The 15,865-nt window shown below is 38.6% G+C and overlaps 1 pseudogene; it reads left to right on the top strand.

Moving 5' to 3' along the window:
* Positions 1–10,622: 10,622 nt before the first annotated feature.
* Positions 10,623–13,256, top strand: LOC116481540 (COP9 signalosome complex subunit 3-like; annotated as a pseudogene).
* The last annotated feature ends 2,609 nt before the right edge of the window (positions 13,257–15,865 follow it).

The raw sequence follows: 15,865 nt of genomic DNA, 5'->3' as shown, positions 1-15,865 counted from the left end.
CTATTGTATGTTACTTTCTTGGTATTCTTTTGGATTGTCTGAACTACAAGTTCTGTCTGTCAAGTAAATAAATTAAAACCAAGGATATCTACATAATTCTGGGAGACACCTGACAATTTCCATTCATAGAGAGAGAAGAGTATAAATGAGAAAAGGACCTTTTGGAATGATGCTCATTTTACAGATGATTTGAGTGAATGCAGAGAAGTTAAAGTTGCCCATGCTTGTGCAGCTGAGCTATGACTTCACTTCAGGTCAGGCTGCTCTTGGTTCTAACAGACACTGTCTCATGAACAGGCAAACCTGTGTGTGTGTGTGTGTGTAACTGCGCTATGCATAGAAGGATATGAGGAAAAGAATAGGTTGACATTTTGTAATGATATTAAAAATAAACTGAACTTGTCAAACTTAGCAGAAAAGTAACTTTAATGCAAAGTTACTATTACATTTTTAAGGTGTTTAAAAGGTGAATTTTCAAGTAGCTGGCAATTGTTCTTTTTTTTAATTATTGTAATTTAAGTTTTAGGGTCCATGTGCACAATGTGCAGGTTTGTTACCTATGTATCCATAAGCCATGTTGGTGTGCTGCACCCATTAACTCGTCATTTAGCATTAGGTATATCTCCTAATGCTGTCCCTCCCCCCTCCCCCCACCCCACAACAGTCCCCAGAGTGTGATGTTCCCCTTCCTGTGTCCATGTGTTCTCATTGTTCAATTCCCACCTATGAGTGAGAACATGCGGTGTTTGGTTTTTTGTCCTTGCGATAGTTTACTGAGAATGATGATTTCCAGTTTCATCCATGTCCCTACAAAGCACATGAACTCATCATTTTTTATGGCTGCATAGTATACCATGGTGTATATGTGCCACATTTTCTTAATCCAGTCTATCGTTGTTGGACATTTGGGTTGGTTCCAAGTCTTTGCTATTGTGAATAGTGCCGCAATAAACATACGTGTGCATGTGTCTTTATAGCAGCATGACTTATAGTCCTTTGGGTATATACCCAGTAATGAGATGGCTGGGTCAAATGGTATTTCTAGTTCTAGATCCCTGAGGAATTGCCACACTGACTTCCACAATGGTTGAAATGTAAAATGTTCTATTCTCACATCCTCTCATCCTGTTGTTTCGACTTTTAAGATGGCATTCTAATGGTGTGAGATGGTACTCATTGTGGTTTTGATTGCATTCTCTGATCCATGATGATGACATTTTGCATGTGTTTTTTGGCTGCATAAATGTCTTCTTCTGAGAATGTCTGTTCATGTCCTTCACTTTTGATGGGGTTGTTTTTTGAGTTCATTGTAGATTCTGGATATTAGCCCTTTGTCAGATGAGTAGGTTGTGAAAATTTTCTCCCATTTTGTAGGTTGCCTGTTCACTCTGATGGTAGTTTCTTTTGCTGTGCAGAAGCTCTTTAGTTTAATTAGATCCCATTCATCAATTTTGGCTTTTGTTGCCATTGCTTTTGGGCAATTGTTCTTATAACGGCAGTGTTACATCTTAGCCTGTTCACAGGATAAGGTCAGATCTCTGCATTTTGTGGGTGGATTCAAAGTAGGCGGAGTCATAGGAAAGAGCTGAGCAGTCCGGGCAGGCCTTCTTGACCTTTGGGTTTGTTAAGTGAAAGGCTACTTAGTCTCTGTCCTGGAAGAAGTAAATTCTGGAGAAAGCAGATGTTAGGTGTTTGGAAAAATGAGTTCATTCAATTAACAATTATGAAGCACCTACTATGTGCCCTGAAACTTTTATATTCTGGGGAAGGTATTTGTCCTAACTTCTTGTTGGTAAAGACATGATTTTTATAGTATGCTAGAAGGTGATAAGTACTATAAGAAAAAAGATAAGGTGCAGGTGAGGATGTAGTTTAACATAGATGACTAGACATAAGGTGCAGATGAGGATGTAGTTTAACATAGATGGTTAGAGAAGGTGTTTGGGCTTGAATTGTTTCTCCTCAAAATTTATATGTTGAAATCGCAACTCACAGCACCTCAGACGGAGAAAAGATCTTGACAGAGGTAATGAAATTAAAACGAGGACCTTAGGATGGGCCTTAATCCAGTGTGACTGATGTCCTTATAAATAGGGGAAATTTGGACACAAAAGGGAAGACAATGTGAAGATACAGGACAAACCCCAAGTGAGCATGAAGACAGCCATCTACATGACAAGGAGAGGGGCCTGGAACAGGCCTCACAGGGAGCCAACCTCGATGACAACTTAACTTCGGACTTCTAGCCTCCAGAACAATGAGACCAGATATTTCTGTAGCTTAAGCCACCTGCTTCATGGTACTTTGTGATCGCAGCAGCGCTAGCCGACTCACATGGAGAGCTTCAGCATGAAGGCAGCATTTGAGTGAGGACATGAGAGCAGCGGGAGTGCGAGTTATAGAGCTATTTGGAGCAGAGAGCAGTGTCAGCATGAAGAACTCAGGCCAGGCATGTGCTCTGCCCATGTCTTCTGCAGGGTGGGTGTGGCTGCAGGGGAGTGAGATAAGGGAAGAAGATGAGATCGGAGAGATGAGGGATGTTGGGAGCCACAGATCCAATGAGGCCTTGCGTGCCATGGTTAGGGCCTTAGCTTTTACTCTGAGCGAGGCAGAAAGATCCTGGAGGGTTTGGGCAGGAGATAGATATAATTTTTACTCAGCAAGATCAATTTGTTTCTATGTTGAAAAACAACTATAGGGAACGGGGCAAATAGAATCAGGGAGTCCATTTGGCAACCCATTGTGACACTCCAGTTGGCATATGGTGATAGCTTGCATCAGGTTAATGAGTGTCCCATAAAAGGGCCATATATGCAAAAAGACCACCAAACACAGAAGGAACAGAGAAGCCAAAGAACTAGGCAGAGAAACTTGGTTTGTTGGTAGAGGGCAATTTATTGGAAAACTTATGAATGGCAGCACAGTCTTGGGCGGCAGCAGGTCGGGTAGATTTCCACACTGTTACCCCCAGACCCAGGGCTCGTATACCATAGAGAGAGGGTGTATGTCCTCTGTATGGACAACTAAGTGCAGCCCTGCAGAACAGGCAAGGATGCCAGGTGTGTCACAGCCTATAATTTGTGCAATAACATTATCAAGGTTGACATGTTCTTACACGAGGGAGAGTAAGTAAAGTAGGAATCAGGAGGCATTCACAGGACTGTGGCAGACTAGCATCCAAGGTGGGATCACTTTCGTCTCCACGGAGAGTCCGAGAAATGGGAGTATGGTAGAAATATTTTAAAGGTACAAAAGGTAAGATTGTATAATGGTTTGGATGTGAGCTATGAGAAGAAGAGTGATGTCAGGAAAACTCTAATATGTTTTGGCCTGAGAAATTAGAAGGCTGGAATTATTATCCACAGAATTGAGGATCATTGAGGGCAAAACAGGTGCAGGAGGAAAATTAGGGGTTGTGTTTCATTTACAATTGCCATAATAATGCCACGTAACACAGCATTCCAGCATCCCAAAACTGATTCCAAAACTGAGTGACTGCAGAGAAAAGCCATGACTCGCTCTTGACTGAGCTGCTTGGTCTTGGCTGAGTGCGGCTGAGCTCATAGTTCATAACTCTAAGCTGCTGGTTAGGTCCTAGTTACTCCAATGTCTCTTTTACCATCTTTGGACAAGCAGGGTAACTGGGGAATGTCTTCATGGAATGTAAAACCACTATGGGAATTTGGAAGACAGGAGCGTCAATTTTTCTTAAGGCCTAGGCTTAGAACTGGCACCCTGCGACTTCCCATCACATCTCATCAGCTAACAAAAGTCATGTGATCAAACCCCAAATCAAGGGGCTGTCACCAGACGAAGGAACTGCAAAGTCCCATGGCTAAGGGCAAGGGCGTATGAGTCTGGAGTTCATGGGAGCAGCTTGGGCTGAAGATATAAATTGAGGTTTCATCAGCATGTAAGTGGCATTAAATGCTAAGGGACTAGATTAGATAAGATTATCAAATGAGTGAGTGTGATAGACAAGAGTTTCAAGGTCTGATTATCTTGGAACTCAAAATTTATATGGTCAAGACAATGAGGAAGATCTCATTATATCATTATGTCAAGGGGGAGAAAGTGATCGACTGTGAAATATTGCATATAAGACAAGTGAGAGAAGAACTATTGGATTTAGTAATGTGAGGGTCATTGGTGACATTGATGAGAGCTGCTTTGTTGGAGTAGCAAGGGAAAGTCTGATCGAAGTGAATTTAAGATAGAACAACATAATTGGTAATAAGTACAAACATTTGCAAGGAATTTTACTACAAAGAGAACAAAAGAAATTATGGGATAGATAAAAAGTAAAGTGGGCTATGAGTTATTTTTGGGAAAGAAAAAAGCATGTTTGCATATAGTGGGAATGATCCAATAAAGAGGGGAAAACCGATGAGATTGGGGATAGCATGAAGTGAGAAGAGAATTGCTGGAGCAACAACCTGAGAGAAGAAGGAATCTCATGCTCAACTTGAGGGCCTGACTCTGGGAGCACAAAGAGTTTATTTAAAACTGGGGGAAGTTTGTTCCCCATAGAACATTTGGCAATGTCTGGAGACATATTTTAATTGTCACAAGTGGGAGTGCTACTGAAATCTGGTGGATAGAGGCCAGACAGGCTGCTAAACATCCTACAAGGCAGAGTACAGCTTCCCCACAATGAGAGGATCCTCCCAACATGGATAGTGCTGAGGCTGAGAAGCCTGACGCACAGCAACATAAGGAAAGAAAAAGGATGTGGGCACTGTCGTCCGTGGGAGTAGAAGTGATGGTGGGAACTTGAGAATCCTTCTTCTCATTGTATGATGGTTAATTTTGCACATCAACTTGGCTAGGCTACACTGCCTGGCTGTTTGGTAAAACACTAGGGGCTGCTGTGATTTTTTTAGATGCGATTAACATTTAAATCAATAGACCGAGTAAGGCAGATTCCTCTTTGTAATGTGGGTGAGCCTCATCCAATTAGTTGAAGGCCCTAAGAGCAAAAATGAGATTTCCGAAAGGAGAAGCAATACTGCTTTAAGATGGCAACACAGAAACCTTGCCTGAGTTCCAACCTGCACATTTTGGACTTGAGACTGCACTATCAACTCTTGCCTTAATTCTGTCTGTTTCTATCTATGTATTATCTATCTATCTATCTATCTGTCTGTCTATCTATCTATCTATCTATCTATCTATCTATCTATCTATCTATCTACCTATCATCTATCTGTGTATCCATCCATCCTTCCACACACACACATATATTTGATTCTGATTCTGTGGAGAACCCTGATTAATGCACCTTGTTTCCATATTTCTCAGAGAAATAGAATGCAAAATCATCAGATAACAGTGAACAGAATGAGGATGTATTGTAGGTTTGAGGGGAGAAGAATAAAAGGGCAAGGGAAGCTCAGCTGACTGCCTGGCTGCATTCAGGGCCAGCTTGAGGTTAATGGTCATGCACTTTAAATGACTCCTCAGGAAGAATGTATTTTTGTTTGTTTTGTTTTGTTTTGTTTTTGAGACAACGTCTCCCTCTGTCGCCCAGGCTGGAGTGCAGGGGTAAGATCTCGGCTCACTGCAGCTTCCGCCTCCTGGGTTCAATTGATTCTCCTGCCTCAGCCTCTCGAGTAGCTGGGATTACAGGCATGTGCCACCATGCCCGGCTAATTTTTGTATTTCTAGTAGAGAGAGGGTTTCACCATGTTGTTCAGGCTGGTCTCAAACTCCCGACCTCAGATGATCCGGACTCCAAAAATGCTGGGATTACAGGCGTGAGCCACCGCGCCTGGCCAAAGGAAGGTGTGTTTTAATGTTGACCCATTTGGCCTTGGGTAGTCCAGTGGGTCCAGATTGTTTACGTGTACCTATGCTAGGGTGGGGTGAGTGGAAAGATAGATAAGATCTGTTTGGGTTTTGCTAGCACAGTAGCATGAAAAAGAAGGAAGGAGTTGAAAGTGTGGATGAGAGACTGATTATAAAATACCGATCATGTAATTTCAGCTGGGTAATGAGAACAGTTAGAAGAGGTGATTAGATCATGAAAAGGCGAGTTCTTTGTTTTGAGGAGGTGGGAGGATTGTGTTTTAGAGTGGGCATTTTAGAACAATAAATGGTAGGATGCAATGCTTGAAATTTCCATTATGAAGAATGTCATTATACGTAATGACAGTCTAGGCTATAAGGGTGGAAGGGAGATGCTAAATTGGTGAGAACAAGTGTACTTGAGAGGAAGTCAAAGAACCAAGTGGTCTGTTTTAGGAAGATTATCTATGTGGATATTGAAATCACCAAGAATAATGAATGTATAGTGTTAGAAAGCAAGTCATTAAGCCAAGAACTAAAATCTCCTGGAAAGGAGAAGAGTGAGCCAAAGGCCAGTAGATGCCTACAACTCGAAGTGGTAGCAGGTGGTCTGACAATATGTGATTCCAAACCAGATGGTTTTATGGAGGAGACTGGGGAAACCATCTAGAAATGGAGAGGAGGAGCCAGAGGGTCCTCACTGTCATAAGTATGATATTTGAAGGAGAGACACAGCTAGAGTCATGCTTCAGTAGAATCATAGTCCAAACAAACCATTCTGCCAGCTCCATTTAGAAAAGTCTCAAAAGAAAAAAGGGACTTTAAATGGGTCTAGTTTGGGCCCGTTTCTGGCCAGTTATTGTGTCCAGGAAGGTAAGGGCCTGAAATTGACAATATTCACTAGCACCATATTTCTTTTGAGAGAGTTAAACACTAAAGCCATTAAAAATAAAGGAAAAGAAGTAAAACTAAAGCAAGCCAAAGTAACAGGGTACAAAGAAATATTTTACATAATATAGCCTGTAGTACTCTAATGATTGTAAAAATCTCACCAAATTGGTTAACAATACATCATTATGTTTCTTGGGAGTTTAGAAACAAGAAAGAGAAAGAAATGAGCCAATGTACCGAGAATACGAAAAATACTGAATCTAAAGACCGTAAGTCCTAAAGATTTCTTGAATTTCATCTATTATTCTTCTTTTGGCATTCACACATTCTGCTAGACTTTCTTACTTTTAAATTGGCAGAACTCATTACTGAAGACATTCTGAAAGGTGCTCTTTTTATATTTTGGAAGCAGTAAGTTAAGAAGAAGTGTTTTTGTAAAGTAGGCAGTTTTGACTGGTTCCAAATCTACATTACTTAAGTGAAGTACAGTTGAATAGTATTGCTCAGTGGATTTTTTTTAAAAGTTGGTTGGTCAGGTTAGACTATTATCACCTTCCCAAAAGAACTGGGGCTCAAATTCCACTATACAATTATTCAACTTCCTCGTTCATTTGAATAGGCACATTTAGCTCTTAATAATCAGCTTCTGGATAGAAAGGGGGCAAATTGTAAAAGATGGAAAAATCAAAGTGAATATTTATGATGGAATTTACAATTCAAACTCCTAGAGTGAAACAGGACCAAGAAGAGAGAAAAGAAAAGTTAACAAAAGATGTCAGCTCCTTGACCTAGAACAGAAATCTCAGTATTCATCAGAGGTAAGGTATTATACCACAGGAATCCCTTGATACATTTCTAAATACTTTTTCACCAAAAGTCTTACACTGGAGTCTAGTCTTGGTTCTAATTGAACTAGCTAGTTAACTGGTAACAAGCCACTGACCGTCTCTGAGCCTTGCTGAATAAACTTTGTAAACTGACATGAAACATTAATTAAAGCTCTTATTTTGAAACTCTACTACTGGTTAAATATGTGTACATATATGCATCTATATGTATATATTTATAATTCTTGTATGGGCTTATGTTCTCATGTCTTCAGGGTATGTATCTGGGATTGAAACAGTGGGTCACACGGTGATTCTATGTCTAACATTTTGAGGAACTGCTGACATGTTTCCAAAGTGGGGGCATCATTTTATATTCTCAACAAGGAATGAGAATTCCAATTTCTACCCATTCTTGTCAACATTTTTTACTGTATTTGACATGAGCTGGTGATATTTTTAAATTTTTTTTTTTTTTTTTGCGACGGAGTCTCTCTCTGTCCCCCAGGCTGGAGTGCAGTGGCGTGATCTCGGCTCACTGCAAGCTCCGCCTCCCGGGTTCACGCCATTCTCCTGCCTCAGCCTCTCCGAGTAGCTGGGACTACAGGCGCCCGCCACCACGCCCAGCTAATTTTTTGTATTTTTAGTAGAGACGGGGTTTCACCGTGGTCTCGATCTCCTGACCTCGTGATCCGCCCGCCTTGGCCTCCCAAAGTGCTGGGATTACAAGCATGAGCCACCGCGCCCGGCCTTTTTAAAATTTTTATTTACAGTCTATATATGCTTATTGTGTAGCCTTAGACTACATGCTTGGCCTCTCTGCTTTTATGTTTTTTCATTTGTATCTGTACAGGCTTTTCTTGAGGATTATATACAACTGTATACGGTTTCTGCCACCCATAGCTACTTAAAACTAGAAACTATCAATAGATTTATTCTCTGTCTAGTTTCATATTCTTTGGGGCCTTAAATGTTATCACACATTGTGAAGATTCTTAATTATCTGAATTTTCCATTCTTCACTGTCAGGCCTATAGCCACAGGAGGAGAGACACCATATACATTTTTACTATTGAGCTCTGTATCATTATCCCTATATTGTGGGCACTAAATAATTGAGAGTGTGAACTTATAGGGAAAAATTTTGACTCACATATAGAAATGAGTCTTATCAAGGACTTCTCAAAAAAGTGTGCTATGAAAATGGTAGGTTACCCTTCTCTAGCAATGAATTACTACCTTTGAAGAGACGTGCTCTTATAATATCAGTGAGAGATTTTTCCAGGTAGATCAGGATTTCCTGTCAACTGTGTAAGAGACCATCTTTAACTAGGTTCGCCATCATTTCTGGTGGAAAAATGTGGAAGGCCCTCATGACCTTGTATTACATTGCCTTCCAAATTCAATGATGTTGGTCAAAGCACAGAAATTGGGTTGGTAACCAACTGCCAGGCTCATGATTGTATATTTAAATAAGTGGTGATAACTTTAAAATAAACATAAGTATTACTACATACAATTTAAGTATTATAATCTGATGTAATTTAAATAAACTTAAATCATTGTATTTTCAAACTTCAAGGTAATTTTTATTGCATTTTCTGAGTAACGTTTTTAGCAGTTTTATTAGTGCATAATTGACATGCCATAAAATCAACACTTGAAGTTTACAAACAAGTGGTTTTTGGTATATTCATAGAATTGTGCAGCATGATCACAATCCAAGTTTGGAAAACTTTTATTAACTCAAAAATAAATCCTATCATCATTAGCATTCACCCATAATCCTTCTTCCCTACAGTCTTCAGCCCTATACATTAGGGCTAGTGTGCTTTCTGTCTTTATAAACTTGCCTTTCTGAATACTCTGAATACTTTATATAAATATGTGGCTTTTGTGACTGGCTTCTTTCACTTAGTGTAATGTTTTCCAGGTCCATCCCTGTTGTAGCATATATCAGTATTTTTATTCCTTTTATATTCATTTATTTGATTCGAATAATAATCCATCATATGAGCAGACCACATTTATTTATCCACTCATCAGTTTAAGGACATTTGTGCTGTTTCCACTTTTTGCTATTTTGGATAACACTGCTATGAACATTGCTGTACAAACTTTTGTATGGATATATGTATTCATTTCTCTTGGGTATATACCCGGGATTGAAATGCTAGGTAGGTCATATGGTAACTCTGGGTTTAACATTTTGAGGAACTGCCAAAATGTTTCCAAAGCAGGTGGACTATTTTATATTCTCAGCAAGGAATGGGAAGTCGAGTTTCTCTACGTCCTTGTTAACACACGTTGTTGTCTGTTTCTTTCATTATAATCTCCCTAGTGAGGGTGGATTGGTATTTCATTGTGTTTCTGAGTTGCGTTTTTCTAATGACTAATGATGTTGAACATCTTTTTATGTGTTTATTGGCCATTTGTGTATCTACTTTGTAGAAATGTCTGTTCAGGTTCTACACTCATTTTTTAATTGGATTATTTGTCTTTTTGTTATGGAGCTGTAAGAGTTCTTTACATAGTGTAGGTAAATACAAGTTCATTGTCAGATATATGAGTTTTCAAATACTTTTTTCCCATTCTCTGGATTGTCTTTTCATTTTCTTGATGGTATCAATAAATTTTTGAATTTTTAAAATTTTTAAATTTTAATGTAGTCCAATTTATATTTGTTGCTGTTGTTGCTTGTGCTTTTGGGGTGCTCTCATATTTAGGGCTATGGTATATTTTGAGTTAATGTTTACAAACAGGATGAGCAAGGGGGTCCCAATTTATTCTTCTGCCTGTATCTATTCAGTTGTCCCAGAACCATTTGGTGAACACTATTTTTTCCCCATTGATTGATTTTGGGCACTGTTGTCAAAGTCAACGAACTGTGAATGTATGAGTTTATTTGTGAACTCACAATTCTATTCAACTGATTTACAGGTTTATCTTTTTGCCAGTGCCGCACAATCTGGATTATTGTCTTGGTCCCTTGCAAATCAGCTTATCCACTCCTGGAAAAATGTTTGCATCCCTTTGCTAAATTGCTGCAGTCCTTCCTCCCAGAGTGGCCACCTAGTTCTGCCCAAGCTGCCTCTACCACTTGGGTTGTGTCAGGAAATGATGACTGCCCCAAAGCAATATGTGACCAGTGAACCACAGCTCTCAACTCAAGGGCAAATGACTCAGCTTTGTGAACTGATTGACTGGAGTAGAGAATTCCTTGCAAAGAACTGACATCATCTGGGTATTGTGCTTGGGGCTCCTGATGTACAGGAACACCTTTTGAGGGTTCTTGCTGCTTTGTTTGTGAGGTCTTCTATGCCTACTGTTCCTGACGTGGAAACACTATTCTCACAGGTTTCACTTTTCATCAGTACTTATGATGGGCTTTGCCATCAGTTAACTAACGCATTTGTGGAAAGAAAACAGCCCCTGGGAGGAATCGGCATTCTTAAAGGAGCTATAACAAGTTGCGGATGAATACAAACCAGCTGACCTGAATACATGCTGATTTCTGCCAGCTTTGTTTGCAGGCAAAATGCTTTAAGCCTGCCCTTCCAGCTCTTGACATGGCTATGATGGATATCTGTAAAGAGAATGGAGCTGTATTAATCATATTTTCTACTTTCTATGTTTTACGATGCTTTGACATATTTGGAGCCTTATGGCCCTGGGGGCGGGGGACTGCTAATTAGCTAATTTCCTAGAGATGGCTAACAAGTTTCCTATGAGCACAGCTTTGATATGCAAGCCAACCAATTCCAAGTACATACCCACATCCGCTTTCCTTCATCAGGCTCCTGCAGTACAGGGCATTCTCCTCCTGCCCTAAATCACCCCAGGGCAGGGTGCCAGATAACTAGGGATGACCCTCATGTCCCAGAGTCTGCTGAAATTATTCTAACAAGCCAGTCCTACCCCCGCTCAGCTTTTCTACCCTACCTTGATCATTTACTGCCTCAACAAAGACAGTATTGGCTCTGGTCCATACTTTCCCCTCCCCTTCTCCCTCCTGACTGTCCCTGCGCCTCCTCTTGTGGCCCTCAGTGTGTCCTGCCCCTCTCTTGGGAACCATGAATGACAAAGTATCTTTTCTATTTATTTATTATTTATTTATTTATTTATTGAGATGTTCTGTCTGTTCTGTCGCCCAGGCTGGAGTGCAGTGGCGCGATCTTGGCTCACTGCAACCTCCGCCTCCCAGACTCAAGGAATTCTCCTGCCTCAGCCTCCTGAGTAGCTGGGATTACAGGTGCGTGCCACCACATCTGACTAATTTTTATATATTTTTAATAGATACGGGTTTCACCATGTTGGCCAGGCTGGTCTCGAACTCCTGACCTCTGGAGTGATCTGCCCTCCTTGGCCTCTCAAAGTGCTGGGATTACAGGCATGAGCCACCTCGCCCGGTCCCAACTATCTTTTCAATGGTAGTTGACTCCTGATCTATTGACATTACCATACCTGAATTAAAGACAAAATCCTAGGCACATTGTAAAATAGGAAACGATGATGCAAAGCACTGTTTATGTTACTCCTCTAATGGAGGGATGAGCTGCACTAGCTGAAGAGCACTTTACCTTCTGAAAAAGCTGAACCCACTCTTGCCATGTCAGGTCGTTACATCATGTTGGATTGAAATCATAAGTTTGTTGCCCCATGAATATGGCAAATCAATACATAGATACACCCAGTTAGAGCAGAGAAAGAGGTTTAATTGTAGGGCTGCCAAATGAGGAGATGGGAGGAAACCTCAAAATTTGTCTCCCTGTGTAGTTTGGTACTAGGAATTTTAAGAGTTTTGGCATGGGCTGGAGTGTGGAGATCACTGATTGGCTGAATTGTGCAGGGTGAAGTCATGGGGCCAGGAGATGAAGAAACCATATTCTCATGCTCATTCAGGTCTTCTGTGGGGCCTTGAAGCTGGTTAACCTCTATTGTCCTGCTGGAAGTCAGGATCTGCTTAAGCAACTCTTAAGCAAAAGCTTTACGATTCCGATGTCAGAGATCCTGTCTTAAGCAAAAGCCCTATGATTCTAAGGTCATAAATCCTACCTATAGGAACAGTGGGGATGCAAGTGGTCAGTACCCAGTGCAACGGGAGTTTCGGTTTCAAGGAAATGGGTCAAAGGGGCAGCCTGATAAATGCTTAATTATAACTACATTTCTGTCGAGAATTCTTGATAACTCTGTGAGGATGACTTCAAAATCATGTAAAAAGTTGATGATAGTTTTTTTGATATTACTTGTCAGAGTACAATAGCTACCAAATATAGATCTCAATTTACTGGTAGATTCATTAAGCTCCTTAGCAATGCATAGTATGAGTTAGCCCAAGTCTATTCAACCAGTAATCTCTCAGAACTCCAAAATCTGAACCTGGTAAAACAAGCACAGTGAAGTTATTACTTATGATAACAAAAAAAGGCTGGTGAAGCAACGCTTGTTATCTCTTTATAAGAACAACACTCAATGGCTTACAAAGACTTTTTAGCTCTATCCTTACAAGGTATGGCAAAACATGTGCAGATAGCTAGACCTTAAAAGGCAGAAAAATATGTCAAAGCATGATAGAAGATGGCAAAATTTTTGCAAGTATTAAGCAAAAGAATGGTATAGTTAGTTTTTATAATGACCCTGAAAATTATAATATATAACCCAGCCACGCTTCATAACACTGATCGGGAGATGCTGAAACAGAAAGCACTTTATAAGCAGCTGAAAGCCATGGACCAAGAGACTGCAGTGTAACAAGGATATGAGGTCACAAGAAGAGGATTCTGTAAACGTCTCGTTACAACTGAAGCTAACAGACATCCTGAGATGTCACAATTGAAACAAATAAATACAAGATGTGATTATCTATTGAAAAATTGAGTCTTTTATTAAGAAACATTCTCACCAAGAAAACTCCAGATATAAATGGATCAACTGTGAATTTTTCCAAATATTTAGGAAAGAAATAACCTCAGCCTTATAGAAACTGTCCCAAAGAATAGAAAAAGAAAAAAATTCTTCCGAACTACTATTATGAGGCAAACATCAGTTGATACCCAACCTTAAGGAGAACATGATAAGTAAAGAAAATTATAGCCCAGTATCTCTCTTAAACATAGATAAAAAATTCTTAAGCAAAACATAAATGAATGATTTAATAGTGATATATAAAAAGAATAATTACATTACAACCTAGTGAAATTTATATTGAAAATACACAGTGGTTTCACATTTAAGTATCAATAAATATGACGTCACACTAACAAATAATAAGAAAATCATATAATCATATTATAGATGCTAAAACAGTATTTAATCAAATTCAGCACTCACTTGTGATTTAAAAAAAACACAAAATTCTTAACTATAAATCAAAGTAAATTTCTTGATATCTTACTTTCATTTATTTCCCACCATCAATCCATCACAAAGTCTTGCTAATTTTATCTTCACAATATGTTTCAAATGTCTCTACCTCCCTCCATCTCCACTGCCACTCCCCATCATAATTCAGGCCCCATTACTACGTCCATCTACTATAACCATAGCTCCTCAACTGGTCTCCTAGATTCAATCCACAGTCCTTTAAAAAACAATCACATTGAGCTCTGTAGAATGTAAATTGGATGTTGTCATTTTTCTTTACAAAACTTTTTTGAAATCTTTCCATTTCCCTGAGGAGGAACATGGGCAAGTTTGATCTGTTCCTTGTCTATATATTCAGTTCATCTGTGGATATTCCATCTGTTTTTGTTTAAGCTGTAGTTATACTGATTTCTTCAGACACACAGATCTCTACACATGACCAGGAGTTTCACAGATTACCTCGCCTCTGCCTTTGACTGGGTTAGAAAAAGAATCTTTAATGGGCCCCCTTGCATCTGAGGGCTCTTAAAACCATACTTTGCTATCTTGAGTTCACATGATATAACCTCTTGGGCTACAAAGTAATTCAGAGCATAATCTCCAAAAGGATTCCTGCAATGAACTCAGTAATTTATTTTTCTTAAACTATAAAACATATAGTAGTTAAAAGATATTAAATACATAAAATTAGAAAAGAGAAAAAAAATCCATAATTCAATTTTCAAAGAAAGTATTATCAACATTGTTGAATAGAGTTTTATACTGTATTTTTATGTAATTTAATTTTAAATATTTTTCCAGATTATTGTAGCCATTTTAATGAGTCCACATTATTCAATCATGTGGCTATATCACAAGTAATTATTTCCTTTCTGATGGAGAATTAGGCTTTGATTCCTTTCTATATAAATAATATTTTCTATATAAATAATATTTACACTGTTTTCTGTAAAGCATTTTCTGAATTTTGAGTTACTTCCTTAAATTTTTCTACTTATGTAATTATTAGGTCAAAAAATATGCACAATTTTGGAATGATTACTACATAATGCCCAATTACTATCTAAAGGATAATGCTACTGCCCACTTCTCAAGAAGAATATGACCATGCCCATTTTTTTTTGCTCTTCCTAAGAATGGATTTTCTTAATTTTTAAAATATTTTCTAATTGGACAACAGAAAATTATGTCTCAATTTAAAGAAAAACTTCTATTGACTTTATTACAAGTATTTTCTATAAAGGTTTGTGCTTGAGTTGCATTTCTTACATGTATTTTATTTATTTTGCCATTACAAGAAAATTGTCTTTAGTTAAAAAATTTTCAGTTTGCTTAAAGTTATCAGCAGCTAAGTCACACAGTCCAAATGCATAGACTAATAAACAATGAATACAATCCTTTACGAAGAAAAGAACAAGGTTTTAGTTTTCCGTGAAAAGTACTTGAAATGACATTTGAAATATTCATGGAGTAGCTCATGGAAATTAATAATTTCTTAATGTTTATCCTTTACCACCCCCTGCAAAGCATGATGTTAGGCATAGTTAAAAGCACAAAGTTACTAAAGCATGATATCTGCTCTGTTTTGGGGAAAGGTTGCTGATAAAATTGTTAATTAGCAGTTTATCAAGATATCCATGTCATTGTGTGTTGTAGAATGCCCATGGGCCAAATGTAAATTATTCATAAATTAATACAGGAAAAGCAAAAGCTAGATCAGCAAGTTGAAGGTCACGTTTACCCAATCGACTAAAATGCTAATTCAACCTGTAACTATTAAAGATGAATATAAATAAGCATTTCTAAACAAAAATACACATTAAAACTTACCTTTATTAGCTTAATCAGACTTGCGTATTAAATGTATGAAACTATTAAATGTTAGTCTTGATTTCTCTTTTATAAATCTAAAATTTATCTGGTAAAACCTTCATGATACAGTATAAATGAACAGGATTTCAGCTCATTGTAAATAATACAAAAGGAGAATGAAGAAA

The sequence above is a fragment of the Hylobates moloch genome, unplaced genomic scaffold (genome assembly GCF_009828535.3).
Source record: "Hylobates moloch isolate HMO894 unplaced genomic scaffold, HMol_V3 SCAFFOLD_3, whole genome shotgun sequence".
NCBI classification, from domain to species: domain Eukaryota; kingdom Metazoa; phylum Chordata; class Mammalia; order Primates; family Hylobatidae; genus Hylobates; species Hylobates moloch.
Note: the sequence above shows the minus strand (reverse complement) of the source record. Positions and strands in the feature narration are given on the sequence as shown.